Source organism: Furipterus horrens, unplaced genomic scaffold, assembly GCF_987537825.1.
Source record: "Furipterus horrens unplaced genomic scaffold, mFurHor1.1.pri manual_scaffold_4, whole genome shotgun sequence".
NCBI classification, from domain to species: domain Eukaryota; kingdom Metazoa; phylum Chordata; class Mammalia; order Chiroptera; family Furipteridae; genus Furipterus; species Furipterus horrens.
Window position 1 is genome coordinate 74,598,004 of NW_028327174.1, and position 15,326 is coordinate 74,613,329.

General features: G+C 39.7%; 2 long non-coding RNA genes across 2 annotated transcripts in view; both read left to right on the forward strand.

The window, feature by feature from the left end:
* The window catches only part of LOC150012223 (uncharacterized), a 140,769-nt gene extending 137,713 nt beyond the window's left edge, over positions 1 to 3,056 (forward strand). Inside the window, exons 2-3 of the long non-coding RNA XR_016510717.1 lie at positions 196 to 244; positions 2,834 to 3,056. This is a non-coding gene — a long non-coding RNA (uncharacterized LOC150012223). The remainder of the gene's footprint in view (positions 1 to 195; positions 245 to 2,833) is intronic.
* A 9,260-nt stretch (positions 3,057 to 12,316) lies between these two features.
* LOC150012226 (uncharacterized) overlaps positions 12,317 to 15,326 on the forward strand; it is a 138,471-nt gene continuing 135,461 nt past the window's right edge. The window contains exon 1 of the long non-coding RNA XR_016510510.1: positions 12,317 to 12,511. This is a non-coding gene — a long non-coding RNA (uncharacterized LOC150012226). The remainder of the gene's footprint in view (positions 12,512 to 15,326) is intronic.

Sequence of the window (15,326 nt, forward strand, 5' to 3'; positions counted from 1 at the left end):
TGGAGGACCAGCTCATTGGCAGAGTGCTAAAATCCATCAGTGGTATCTGCCAACTGCAAAAACACCCTACATTTGTCCTCTGCTAAAGGTGCCAACTGACACGCTACATTCTGGAAAGTTACCCAAACCAGGCATGTTTGGCTATGTTATAAGAGAAATTCTTAAGGATTAAAGTAGTGAAAATTCTTATTTTAGGTTGAAAACAAGGCAGTTTGCTGTGGTGATTAAGAGGACACCAACCCAGGTATGTCTAATCTGTGTGACTCGAACAATTATTAGAATTCTCTGTGTTTTCTCTTCATTGGTAAATGGGGATGGTACTTTTTTTTTCCTCAGAAGATTTTTACGAAGTATTTTCAGCCTTTTATTCTGAGTCAAGGAAATGCTTTGCAACACATATTTAGTCTTTACAGTGAATAAAGTAAGTTCTACGGGATAAATTAGTTGTAATGGGTTAAAGTTTAATGGATGAACTAGGTTTCAGTGGAGTAGCAAGAGTAGTAAACTGTCTTTTTACATGATAAGGTCAGATTTGTTAGTTCTTGATAATTATGGTAAAAATTGCATCATCTCAGTATCGAGGAGCACAAACATAGATCTGGGTTACCAGGGCTCCTTGGAGAAATGCTCATGCTAGGGCTGGGTCAGTATATACAGTATGAACCTGAAGTATCTTGTAGTTCCAGAAAGTAAGGTAGTACTACCACACACATGGGACAGTGGTTATGATAAAGGAGCCAACTGAAAGAGCTCCCAGCAGCCAAAGCTGGAAGAATTTGATCAGCTAGTAGTACTGGATTGGTACACGAAGTATTAATTAATGACTATGAGTCCTTACTTTATATAACTAACTAACTAACTAAATAAATAAATAAATAAAGTGGGGTAGAATAGACAAATCTTCCATGTAGAAAAATTTCAATTCTAAATAATTTATGGAGATAATTTGTCCTCAAGGAGTTAGAGTATAACTCCCCACTCCATAAGTGTAAACTCTACATAGTCACATCCTTCCAAAGAGTTTGTATGAAAAGAGGGGGAAAAGAGTAACTACAGTGGAGAAGCCTGGCAGACACTACCTCAGCCAGGTGAACAAGGTCAGAGTCAACAGTGAGTCCTGTTGATAGTCTCTACTCTTGATAAAATGTGATGACAATACTCTTTTTCAAAAACTTTACCCTTCTGGTCTTGTTCCTCAAATCAATAACTGTAGTCAGACAAATACCACTTGAGGGACATTTTACAAAATGATCAAGATCATCAAAAATAATGAAATTCTGGGAAACTATCACAATCAAGGAGAACCTGAGGAGACATGCTAACTACAGGAAGACCTCTTTTTATTGCACCTTGTATTCTAGTGCTGCCCAGATGTTGCTTGTTTTACAAATTGATGGCAAGACCCTGCTCCAGCAAAAGGAGTACTCCTGGCTTTGTTGTGAGCCCACAGTACCTCAGAGGCAGGCCTGTAATGCAGCATCCTGGAGGGGATGCTGGAACAGAAAACAGCCATTAGGGTAAAATGAAGGAAATGTGAATAGAGTCTTAGTTAATAATAATGTACCATTATCCATTTGCTTTAAGAAATGTAGCACAATAGTGTTAATAATAGAAACTGAGAGTGAGGTATCTGTGGAATTCTGTACCATCTTTGCAATTTTTCTGTAATCCAAAACTCTGCTAAAATAAAAAATTATTAAGTTTTATCTTCCTCATGTAGGTTTAATAGGGTACTTCACAACAAAATTATTCCTTGGGGGGTAAGGTGAGGCATAATTTAAGAAGAAAACTAGTGAGCCTAGTAGTACAGGTCCCCCATTCTCAGCCCTACGAGCTGGACTGAAATTCACTACTTTCTATGGCAGAACAAGGAAAGACTGTGAACATCTGTATCTATCTTCAGAGCCAGCAGAAATTATATATGGAAGTTACCAAACACTTTTCAATTGAACATTTTAAGGCAATAGTGATTGGAACCTGATGTTTTTCTCTAATAATGCATAAGACCTAAGGAGAAAAGAGGGGGTTGGAAATAACTTTTAGAAGTAAAGAGCAGACACAGAAAAAGAAACACATCCAAATGGCCCCAGGATAACAGTCTCTAGAGCTTTGGTAAATTGCATACCTCCTTGAGTGAAAAAAAGAAAGAAAAAATAAGAAGAAACTTCATCGTAGCTCTATGTGTGTTTGTGTGTGTGCGCTCACGCATGTGTTTTCAGTTCAGGAACGGCAGTAATTACCTGTGAAGTGGTAACCCTGCCCACCCTCACCTGTTGACATATCAACATCAGAGGCTGCTGGTTGTCATTGCTGGATCCATATGGTGTACCTCTTCTTAAAGTCATGTAACTAAAGACACTGTAAGGTTAATTTCTGTCCCTCCAAGGATGCTTAGAGACACTTGGTGGGTCAGGAGAAAAAAAAAAAAAAAGCCTCCCAGACAATTCACATTTTCTTTCAGGATAAAAAATTTGGAACACATTAAATAATACTTTATTGTCTTTTATTAATATTTCAAGTGGGTCCTTGATTGTTTAAATGGCAGCAAGTATTTATTACCCTGATAATAAAAGTGAGTGAAATAGAAAGAAGCCAGCACTTACCCAAAGCCATCTGTACACCCAAGGACACAGACTCCCTGGGCGCTCCAGGCAAGCTGCCTCCAGTGCCTCACGGGGCTGAGCCAGCACTCCTGCTTCCAAGGTTGGCAGCTGCACTTGGCTTGTAGGTGGCAGCTGGGGAAAGAATTATAGATGCTTAAGTTTTATGTAATTTATGGAGTTTCCTCTCTTTCACTGAGACCCAGTGTCCCTTGTGTGTTTGATTCTTTTAGGTTGCGAAGAAAAAGGGATACACGATGGAGGCTTATTGTGAGGATATAAAAGAGAAAAGGGCAGCTAAGACTCGTGAAAGCCAGCAACTGCCTTCCAAGCAGGCCTTGCGGAGACTGGACTGACATTTGGAAGCTGGAAGGTTGTTCAGGGAGCTCCTTGACTACTCAGAAGCGGGCATTTTGGCATGGTGCTCTAGTGCTCTTCAGCTTGGATGACTTTTTTCTTCTCTTGATCTCCCTGCCTCTAAGGTTCTGGGATCTATAATTACTTTTCACTACTCAATACTCTACCCCATGTTTTTCATAGCATCTGCTTTCTCAAAGCTTTTGCAACTATCAGCAGAATTTCTTGGCATGCCTCAGAGTGAAAGGAGAATCTGGTTGATCCGGAACTTCACCATCTGGTTCAAGGATTGGCTGCTGGGCAGGACTTTTCGCCTAGCAGACCAGTGGCCATTTTATAATTTGGAAAAGTCAATGAGTACAGTCAGCATGATTCTCAAAACTGGACAGTGTGGGCTCTTCATGCAAAATAATTCAGATGAAGAAATTTCAGATTGACTCCTAGCACCTCAGGGAATACTTAGAGATACGCTGTGGGTCAGAACATGAAGAAGTCTTTTAGGGGCAGTCAATTTTGGTTAAGGGGAGCACGCAGCCCTCTGTATTCCTGGATGCCACTCATCTAGGCCACTGCCCTCAGCACAAGACAGCAGTAGCCATGGGCGTTCATGTCTAAATGTCGTGTGGGCATAGCAGGCATTTGTTGGTTGGTTGGTTTTTTGTCTCCTACCCTTAGCCGTTCCTGCCCAGACTAGAAATAATTCAATAATACAGTAATGAAATCCTTAGAAAGTTTAAGAGTGAAGACCCAACTATGCTTACAGAAGAATTACGTGCTAGGTGTACACAGAAGCTTGGTAACCACATATTTCTCGGAAATTTTAAGTAATGTGGCCCAAGGGTCCTCTGGGCATGTGAGGAAGGTAGAACTTGGGAGAGGTACTCAGTAAGAGTTTTTCTCTCTTCTTTTTAACTTGGATTTCCCCGCCCCTGTTGTTTAGTCACATATCTTTCATTCACATTTTTTGTGTCACTGGTAATTTGGTTCCAGGTCTCCCTTAACTTTGAGGTAGTTCCCTGGCAAGTCATGACGGCTTCTAAACAGCACTGTGGCTTATTTTTATCATTCAATTTCAAGAATTATTAGACTACCTTTCTGTGTGACTTTGAGTCCCTCTCTCTGCATTGTGAGCAACACTGACATGCACTAGAATTTTTGTTGATGTTTTAATTAAACGTACAAAAATAAAACAATTTCCACACTATCGTTACCTATTGGAAATACTGGGATTGTATTAAACTGTGTTGGACAGATATGCCTTCTAGAGAAGAAGTTCCCTGTAATGGAGAATGGTTTCCTTCACAATTTATATCAAAGAACACCAAAATCAATCTGCAATTTAAAAGGAACTCACAAAAGAAAGACCATGTTTCTACCAATTTCATCTAAATTATATTCTCTAAACTAATGCACAAAATTTAAATAAAAATGTGATACTGTAAGATTCTCTATATAGTCAAGGTATTTTGGACTAGCTTTTCTTATTTTTCACAGTTAAAATTCTAATGCTAAAGATGTATTTCCATATTTTTAAATTTAAAGTTATTCTGGTAAAAATTTTTTTTATGGTGATAAATTTTTGCTTTTCACATTGATCTGACTATGGAGACATGAATCTCTTCATTTGTCCTTTAAGATATATTCTGTTTCACCACAGTTCAAAGATACTAAAGACCTCGGGCATTGCAGCACTTACCTATTTCATTAAGCAGGCTGCATCACATATGAGTTTGGTCAGGTGATTTTCTAAATGAAAATAAATAGTAATTTCTCTTATTGTTATTTTAAAGTTGAGTACTTGGACCCCTATTAATTATCTCATATTAAACATAGGGTATTTTCAAAGTCTTAATGGATGTGTTTTGTGTTTTAATTAGATAGAATACATAGATAGACAATTTAAATAGATGAGCTGCTTGGATCCTATTCTTCCTAAAATGGTGTTCTTCCTCAAGCTCTTTCTAGCCATTTCTTATTATCTCTGACAGCTCATATTTACTTTGTATTCTCTAGCACTTGGCCAAGGGATAGAAACCTTTCTGGGCTCAACCCCACAAAAGCTCTAGTCCTAAAATAGAAAACTATCGCCAAGTTTTATCTGTTCCCACTTGGCTGTCTCATCCATGCCCTGCTCTCCATTTCCAATGCCTCCACCCTCGTTCAGGTCCTGTGCCCTTTAGCCTTGGCATTTCAGAACCCACCTAGCTGAACTCTCCAAGCTGTTTTACTCATGGCTTCCAAATTCATGTTCTCCAAAGCACATTTTCTGATCATGCCACTTACTTACACATGTAGAAATCTGTAAGTCAAGTCACTTCATTTAATTCAGTGACTACTAATAGTCTTACAGATATTTTAAGTACTTACTAAGTTCAGGAATTTGATGGGCCTGTTACCAACCCCAGTGAGTCAGAGACCACAAATCATGGTCCTTCTGCCTAATGTCACTCAAAGCAATAAGACAAAACAGTATTGGGTAAAGCTAGTCAGGAGCTTTATTCCTTGGTTAAGAAATGAAGAAGGAAAATCAAATGTGCTAGTGATTCCTTCTCCACAATCCTGGGGAATTAAGAAACTGTTAAAGGATCTCAAGGGGGAGGTAGGTCTCTGCAGGGGTGGGAATTCTCGAGGAAGAGGGGAGAGTTTTCAGATTTCCAAGGAAGCATATGTTGTTCTCAAACATGCTTGAACATGCTTAGCCATATATCACATGTCTCACTTTAATGTTAAATCTCCACCCCTGGTTCTGATTGTAGTATGCTAATAAAGAACAATTCATCAAAAGATCTCTTGGGAGGGGTTCCATGTGCCATTGTGGAATTTTCTGGTGCAAACCAGTTTCGTGGTGATGGTCTTTGGGTTCCTTATCTGATTTCTGCCGGCAGACTTAGCTCACCCTGGAATTCCTACCTCTTCTTCAGGATTTCAGCCTGCTTTTGCCAGGAATTATGTTGGAGAGAATACAAGAAGCTTGGTCAAAGTTTAAGAATTAACTAATGATGTGGTAGCACAACTCGGTGACCGGACCTGCTGATATGAAAATGAATAAAACAGACTTTGAGACATCGACAGTTTCCTAGGTAAAAACTTTATGCAGTACTTACTATATTGATTTTGCTAGGAATTAGATGCATAATTTATAGCCATATTGATATTGTCTATATGTGTTTAAGTACACACACATATTATAGTATCACACAGACTAGGATGTATAGAGTGGGTATAAACTTGGGTCCATGAATACGGGTTTGGAAAAAAAACAACATTGTATTTTATATAAAAATTCAGGTTCAAACTGAACCTTCATTGTACTCACATGACAGAAATGTAGTAAGTTTGACCCTACTCCCCTACAGCAGGATTGTGGCTAAATTCTGGAAGTTTATCTACTATCTCTACTATAGACTTGATGTGTCTTCCCAAAATTCCTATGTTGAAACCATTCCCATGTGATGGTATTTGGAGGTGATGGGATTAGATCACGAGGGCGGAGCTCTCATGAATAGAATTAGAGCACTTACCAGAGACTCCATTGGAAACACCTGCGAATCATGAATGCCAGAAAGGCCCCAAGGGCTGTGAGAGGTCTGATGATGATCACCATTCTAAACCTCCTCATCAATGGCGCAGATCTGGAAACCACTGGCCCCAAGAATATGGCCTGGTGGGCTATTGCAGGCCCAGTCTAACCCGCCAGGAGGGCCCGATTACTGAGGGCAGGTGTGTGGGTGTGAACTGCGCATGCTCCATCCTGCTTCCTCGGCGTTGAGGCGCCTGAGTCCGTTAGAGGCCTGGGTGGTGCAAGAACAGGGTGGTGGCCAAAGGTAGGGGCCTATGGGGTCCACACAAAGTTGCCAGGGTCCATACATTTTTTAAAAAGGAGAAGCGAAAGACAAGGAAAGGAGAAGGAGTGAGAACCTGCAGAGCTCGGTTTTGCTTTCCGCCATATGAGAACACAGTCAGATGGCGGTTCTGGAACCACAAAGCTGACCCTCCCGAGACACTGAATCTGCCTGCACCTTCGTCTTGGATTTCCGAGTCTCTGGAAATGTAAGAAAGAATTTTCTTTCGCTTTTAGGTCACACAGTGTGTGGTATTTTTGTTACAGCATCCCCAAGGAGTGAAGACGGTCCCTTTAGAGAGAGGGCCTGAGTGTGCAGGCATCCGCTTAGTTGGCCGTCGTCTCGTCCGGCCCACAGAGGTCTGCGTTAAACATGGTTTACTCCTATCTGCCCGGCCATGGCGGGTTTGGGCCTGCAGTTCTCTGTTTTCTAATGAGATTTGTTACTCCCAATTCTGGGACATCCCTGTTTTCTTCAGCCTACCTTTCTCTACTATTTTGTTTATGTTTCAGATGCTCTTCCTTTCCCCAATGTGACTACTAAGCTTTTACAAACCGAAGCTAACTGCCTCCTTTTTGGCTTTGCTTTCCACTCCCTCACTGAGCCCTGAGCAGCCCAAACACATGAATAGAAGGTCCAGGGAAGGCAGTGTGTGTTAGTCAAAAGCAGGAGCTGAGCAGAGGGCAAAGGAGGAAATTAATAAGGAAGAAATGCTTTACTATCTCAAAAATATTATTCTATCCCGTAAAACTTGCATGATATATACTGGGGATTTAGGCATACACTGGCCCATGTGTACTATATAGCAGGAGCCATGATGCTATTATGTCACATAACACTTTTCAGAACCCATGAGCATGAGTAGCATGTGCAACAAAGCAGAGAGGCCTCCAAGCATTTATAGGAATGCCAAATAGTGACAGTATTTATGAATTTCCATCTAATTACATTAAATTCAGTGCTATTTGTTCTGGGCTAATATTCTAGATAGTGTCAAAGAGATGGCTTTTTTAGAAATCCATAATCTGATATGGAATTTGCACATTTCATTTTTAAACCAATGTCCATCCTGGTGTATTATAAAATATTTGTCAGTTAACCACAAGTGAAACTCTTTAAGATCCTGATGCTCAATATTGCTATCTAATCAGCTATCTAAAACTGGTGATGATGGTAATGACAATAATTCTTGTACTGGGTTGGTCAAAAAGTCCATTTAGATTTTTACGTAAAATGAAAGACACATTTTTCAGTTTAAACAATAACTTTATTTATTTCTAAAATGCCTCTTGGACTTCATTTTGCCTTGGCTGGTTAATTTTTTGACTGGATCCTGTATTCTGCGGTACAAAGTACAAACTTCATATGATGGCAAACCTTCTTCCTACTGTTTCAGCCTATGCACTTCCCTCCAGGCAGACAGACCTGTTGGGATTTATCAGAATAGAGTGTGAATTCCCAAACACTGTACCTTTGTATGTGCTGGTTCTCGGAAGCGGTCCTTCCTTCGCCCTCGTCGTCGGAGAAGACGCTCAGCTCAGTCCCAGCTTCCTCTCTGGACCTGCACCTGCGCCAACAGGCTCCGTGAGAACTGCATCCTTTGTGGTTTCACAGAACCCTTTACATTCCAGGACTGCAGCCTCTAAGAAGATCCTATTAAAGTTTTATTTGTTTCGTTTGTTTTATATTTTTCTTCCTCGCTAGGTGAGCTTATTCTTTTTCTACCGAAGAATAAAAATGCTTGTTAAATGTTTACTGAGAGAATGAATTAATGATAATGCAGTTTAGTCTTTTGTTTCTTATCAGCTTCGAAATAATAAGAAAAGGAGGAGACAAGGAAAATCTCAGAAAATGGGAATTCTGCGAGGGATTAGTGATAAGCTGCCAACAACCTTATATCAGAAAGAAACCTCTTTCCCTGTTTGTTTTGTGTCTCAAAAGAGATTCTTTTCATGTTGTTTGGGACAAGTTAGGGCCTACCCTCTGTTTCTCTGTTTTGTTTTCTGAAGGATATATGTAGCTATCACTGTGTAATGAAAAATATATCACCATAAGTTTTTCTGAGGTTTCAGATTAGTAAATGGCTTTCTTTTTATGGGAGCATTAAAAAGTAGTGATTCTGATAAACAATACTTATCTTTTGAACAATAGATTTCCTTTGTATCTCTAATTTAAGACCTTGTGGGTAAATTTATAGATGTTACCAACATTAGATAAGAACGTATTTTTAAAAATGTATATGTAATACTTTTTCATTTACGCTAGGTTATTTACCTGTGACCTTATATTATTTAAGACTAAAAACAAACATCGGAGCAATAAATTAATAAGATTCGAAGGTAGCACGTTGTTGTCAGAGAACCCTGAAGTTCGACGGTATGATCATGTTCCAAAGCCCACGATCCATCATGACAGGGAGCTAGAGTGTCATATTGTCATGACAACAGGATGTCTTCTTAGGTTTGAATGTGTTTGTGTTGTAGATCTATAACTTTAAAAGCTTATTCAAAGCTTTTAAAGCAGAATTTGTATTGCTTTCATGGTTCACGGTGTGTACTAAAAATTCTCAGCTATTTTGCAAATGGTAATTGGAGTGCTCTTTACTTTTGTTCTTTTTGTCTCCAAGGTGAGGCATCACCGGACTAAAATGGTTATGCCTTAGCATTTTTGTTTTGCCATTCAATATAGAACTGTAGGGGTAAAGATCTTTCTCCCTGTATTTGATATACAAAAACTGTGGATTGAGGTTTTTGGATATTTGGATAAGAATAGTTTATATATATATATATTCTTTTGCTGAGGCAATAAGATGAAAAGCAAATGGCTCTTTTAACCTGCTGAGTATTATGAACTTAATAAGCTTAATGTGTTGCTCCAAAAAGCCAAAATCTCACAACACTGTCAATTCTTTCTGCATGGGAAAGACACTTCTCTTGCCCAGAGATTCTCTGCAAACAGTGAAAAAAAAATAATGATCAATGGTCCTGTTCACTGCTTAGGAGAATGTCCTTGACATCCTTCACATCACAGCACAGCGCCAACAGCTGAGATCTCATGTTGAATCAGGGGAGCAGGAACCCTAAAGGGTGAGCAGGAGAGACCAGGGGAGAATGGTAGGGGTGGTGCAAGATAGAGATGGAGGTAGAGGTGCGAGAGAGAGCGAGAGCGAGAGCGAGAGCGAGAGCGAGAGAGAGAGAGAGAGAGAGAGAGAGAGAGAGAGAGAGAAAGAGAGAGACTCTATTATTGCTTTCTTTGCAATTGTTAACCCCTTAGAGATGGAAAATTTCCACATCAATACGCACTGTATTATTCCCTCCAGTGAAGCAAATTGTTTTTGTAAGTTAGCTTTGTCTTTAAAGATGCATACAGATGAAGTTTATGGAGAGAATGTGACATAGAAAAGGCACTTTGTGATGGTATTAATACTGAATTAAGAGGAAAGACATCTGCAAATTAAAAAATATATAATAACTAAACTGGAAACTGAGACCTACGATGTCCTATTTTTTCCTATTACCAATTATTTGTCTTAGTATATACATGTATGAGTGACGAAAAAATGAGAAGCAAGACATTGAATAGGTTTTTGAAGCAGACCTCAGGTGTTTTTTTTTTCTTACTATTTTTGAAGTTGTGTGGTTTATTTTTCTGCTTCCTCCTGAATATGAAATAGATTAAAGCAGTTAAAATCTTGGAGTTCTTATGTCCATTTATCTACTATCTCTTTTTCTAAAGATATGATAACTTGCATAAAGTCAGATTTATAACTTTAAGGAAAACTCAATAATTAGTTTTCAACTACTCTAACCTTTTTAAAACAATCTTACAAGGTCATGCATAATACTTCTGAAGCTAGAATTATTGATTTATGATATATATTTTAGTAGTAAGAAAACCTCTAAACTGCAGATGAAGCCAATTTTAACTCTTACCCCAAATCCTAATTGCTTTATATAACTCCCTGCAATTTAGCTATATGTATCATTTCACATAGTTACTTTTTGTGTGTATGATAAGAATATTTTGGATTTATTCTGTCAGCAAAATCCAACTATACAATACAGGTTGGTAGCTATAGTCACCATGCCGTATGCTAGACCCTTAGGTTTCATTCATCTATAACTGCAAGTCTATACTCTGTGACCAACATTTTCTCATTTTCCTTTCCCCTTAGCTCCTGGCAACCACCAGTCTAGTCTGTTCCTATGTGGTTGCAAACTGCAAGATTTTCTTCCTTGTTATAACATAGTAAATAAATAACTGAATAACTAAATATATATATATTTATATATGGATATATCTGAATACCACATTTTCTTTATCCATTCATCTATTGATCTCCTGGCTGTTGTGAGGAATGCTGCAGGGAACATGGGGGTGCAAGTATTTCTTCAGTCAGTGATTTCATTTCCTTTGGATACATCCCAGCTGTAGAGTTGCTGTGTCACATGGTAGTTGCGTTTATAATTTTATGAGAAATGTCAATACCTTTTTTCCATTATGGTTATATCAATTTACATTCCCATCTATAGTACACACTGTTTTCTTTTCTCCACATCCTTGCTAATGTTTGTTATAGCTTGTGTCTTTCATAGCCATTCCAACAGGTGTGACGTATATGTCAGTGTGGTTTTGATAAGCATTTTCCAGATGATAAGTGACATTGAGCCTCTTTTCATGTACCTGTTGGTCACTTGTATGTCTTCTTAGGAAAACTATCGATTGATATCCTTTTCCCATTTTCTAATTAAATTATTTGAGTTTTTTTCCTATTGAATTGTAGGATTTGTTTATATATTTTGAATATTAACCCCTTATCAGATATAAGATTAGAAAAGATTTATGTAGTGTAAATGTAATGTCTCTTTTTTCATTTTTAATTTTATTTATCTGTGTCCTCTCTTTCCTGGTTATTCTAGCCTATCTTTTTGTCCATTTTGTTTAGCTCTTCAAAAAAACACTATAGCCTACCTTTTTAAAACTGCTTTTGCTGCATTCCATAAGTTTTGCTATGTTTTTATTTAATTTTTGTATGTCTTACTGTTATAGAAACAGGGGAGTCCAAAAACAAACCCCAGAGTTGGCGGCTGGGAGATAGGGAAAAGGAAGCAGCTTTCAGGATGCCTTGCATGCCTGGGGCTAGTGGCTGGCAACATTGTTGCAAAGATCCGCTTTACTTCCAAGGGTCAGGAAGATGGAAGGGATCTTGGACTGTGGGCTGGTACGGAAGAAGCCTACAGAGCCTACACGGGGTTCTGTGAATGGTCAGAACTGTTTGCAACACCCACTGCGTGAGAGGACGCAGTGAGGGAGAGGAGGCAGTCAGGAAGAGAAAAGCAGCTGTGGACATTTGGCTGGCTGGCTCTCTTGCTCTCTAGCGCTCCGGAACTGGCTCTCTCTCGCTGGCTCTCTGGCCCTGGCTCTCGTGGGCTCCCTCCCTGTGACTTGGAGGAGCAGGGGTCTCCAGGCTGCTTTAAGAGGCTGGCTCTGGCTCTCGTGAGCTCCCTCCATGTGGCTTGGAGGAGAAGGGGTCTCTAGGCTGCTTTAGGAAGAAGCTCTCGCCATGCAGTTTTGAGGAGATTCATGCAGTTTACAGGAAGAAGGCAGTTTGCAAGGAGGCTGAGAATCCAGGCGGTCCTGCATTGAGAGCTGGAGGGCACCACAGCACAGAAAGGACCTCCCCAATCAGAACTGAGTGATTGGCAGCTACTGGTAAAGCTGAACTGTGCCTAGGAGGTAGGGGAACGGTGTTTCTGACTTTCCTAAGACTGGCCAGGTCTGGGAGGGGGAGGTAGGACTATGTGTAAATAAACAATTCTTTTTCCTTTTCACCAAACTCTGATATCGAGAGTTATGATTCTGGCGGCGGGCAATCGGGCCCCTAACTAAACAGCCCGTGGGTTCTGTTTCAATCGGGGCAGCCCAGGGGTTCTGTCGCATTACTGTATTTTTAATTTCTTTTCGGACTCATTGACTGTTTAGGAGTATATTGCTTAATTTCCATGTATTGTGAATTCTACAGTTCTCCTCCTGTTCTGGATTCTACTTTCATATAATTGTGCTTAGAAAAGATACTTGATATGAAGTCATTTTAAATGAGTTAAGACTTTCTTTGTGACCCAACATATGCTCTATCTCAGAATGTTCCATGTGCCAAGAGGAATTTTTATTCTGGTGCTGTTGAGTGGAATGTTATGTATATGTCTGTTAGTTGATTTGATCTATGGTGTTATTCAGGTTGACTGTTTCCTTATTGATTTTCTGTCTGGATAGTCTACCCAGTGTTAAAAGTGGGATAATGAAATCCCCTATTATTATTGTATTGGTGTTTATTTGTTCCCTCGGTTCTCCCTTTGGTAAATATTTGCATTCAATGAAGCTTCTGTTGTGTCTGCAGTGGAGTGTGCAGTTGGCAGGCTTGTTCCAGAGTTCTCAGGCTTTCATGTATCATGCCTGGTCCTAGGAACAAGGGACCACTCCCAGGATCTTATTCAATAGGGTGGTGCGGGGAGAAGGTTCCACTTCAGGGTCTGCAGTTAGGTCTTCAGACAGCTAGCCTTTACTAGGTGTATATACATGTGTGGTTCCTTGTCAGGTCCATGCCTGTGTCCCTGGGTGGGCAGGACTAGATCCATACTATGGCTGAGAGGGGCAGAAGCTGAGTCCCAGGCTCTTTTGGGGTCCACAGTCAGGGTTGAGTTCTGCACACATTGCTCTTGAGGCAAGCAAGATGCACTTGTCTCTTGCCAGGCCATTTGTACGAACAGGAGTGTTTCCTGACCAAGGCTGGCAGGGGTTGCAGCTGATTTAGAGGGCCATTCCAGGATATGCAGTCAGACCGAGGTTGGCAGGCTAACCTCTAAGGGTGTAGGTGGGCACGTCTTCTGGTGGGCCTCTGGGTGGGCCTAACTGCTTGTGAACTATAGAGTTGAGAGGGACTGAAGATGACACAGGTCCATGTAGGATCTGCTGTTGGCCTTGGGTGGGCTCGCTGGTCTCCTGGAGCACTGGCAGGCATGCATCTCAGCAAGACCTGGGTGAGCAAGACTGTTCAAGAACTGGGACTGGGAGTGAGACTGGAGCAGAGTCTAGGCCCATTTCCAGTTCTCTAGTGGCCCTGATGGGAATATCTCCTGCCAGGTTCCTGTGAAAACAGGACTGCTCCTGGACTCTGGATATTTACTATCACTTTCAACCATATTCTGTTTGAAGAAAATAACAGTTCCCTGGACTAAACAGAGCATTAATGAAATCACATTGGCTCTCGTTGCTATAAGCTTGACTTGAGAGCCAATACCAAAATGAGATAGTGAATTCTTTCTTCCTCCCTTTCGCCCTCCTTTTCTTTTTTCTACATATTTGCCGTGCTATATCCAAGCCTGTATAATCCTGTTTAGTTTGAAGAGTGAGCATATATCTTTACTTTTAGTTAAGTGGATGAATCAATCGGTGCATAAATGCATGAAATGCACGAATGAGGTGAAGGTTACCCAATAATGACAGACATATATATTGCTGGATACCATTTGATGGCAGTCAACCAAAGGACTAAAGTACTGACCAAGGAGATCTGAGTTGCTCTTTTGGTTGTGGGAGGATTGTAACCTTAATGCTGGAAGCCTGACTTAAGATGTTTTCCTTGGACTCTGCTTTGATATAAAGCTCACTCGACTTACATGATGAACTTAAATTAATTGAATCTAAGATGTTGAATCACAGAAACTGGCTTTCAGAGAAGATGAAATGATCTCAAGAATAGAAATCAGGTGATTACTAAGAGGGAGGGGATGTTTCACTTGAGCAAAGGCCTTTGGAAAATGTATATTAAGAAAAAGTCTATCTAATGAGGTCTATCTGACCTTTATGACCATAATATTGGTCATAGCTGAATTTCAAATAGGTTTACTCTATATCTTTTTGTTTTGGATTTGATTAGTGTTCTATGGTTTGCTTCTGCAGTTAGTGAAAAGTAAAATGGAATAAAAATATTTTGAATAAAAAAATATCTGATAGTAAATAGTTAATAATGGCCTGATGGTTAACACGTCTTGTTATGTATTTAGAACACTCTCTCTTTTAATTTTAGCAACAAAAATGACAATAGACAAGCATAGGGAGGAAAAATATTATTTGGGTGCTTTTACCTGAAGAATTATTGAGTACACGTTACTTTTCATATACATGAACTAGAAATAGCTAAAGTAAACTACTCCTCACTTAGTTATGACTCTAGGAAATAAAATTTTGTGGGGATATTTCCTGAATTCTGTTCAATGACGCATTAATCTCCTGGAAGTATGCTAGTAGTCATTTCTTAGAAGGGTCTATGATCAAATGAGTTTGGGAAACTTGAAATTAAATGAAAGTAAACATTTATTTCACAGCTGGTTTCGCGGAACCATTTCATGTAGTAATGTGCCTTGTGTCTCTCCAAGGTGTGATACAGTGTGAAATGTTTCCTGATCTTTCACCCAAAATTGCCATTAACATGTGGCATAATACAGTCTTGGAAAACATATAATGGAAG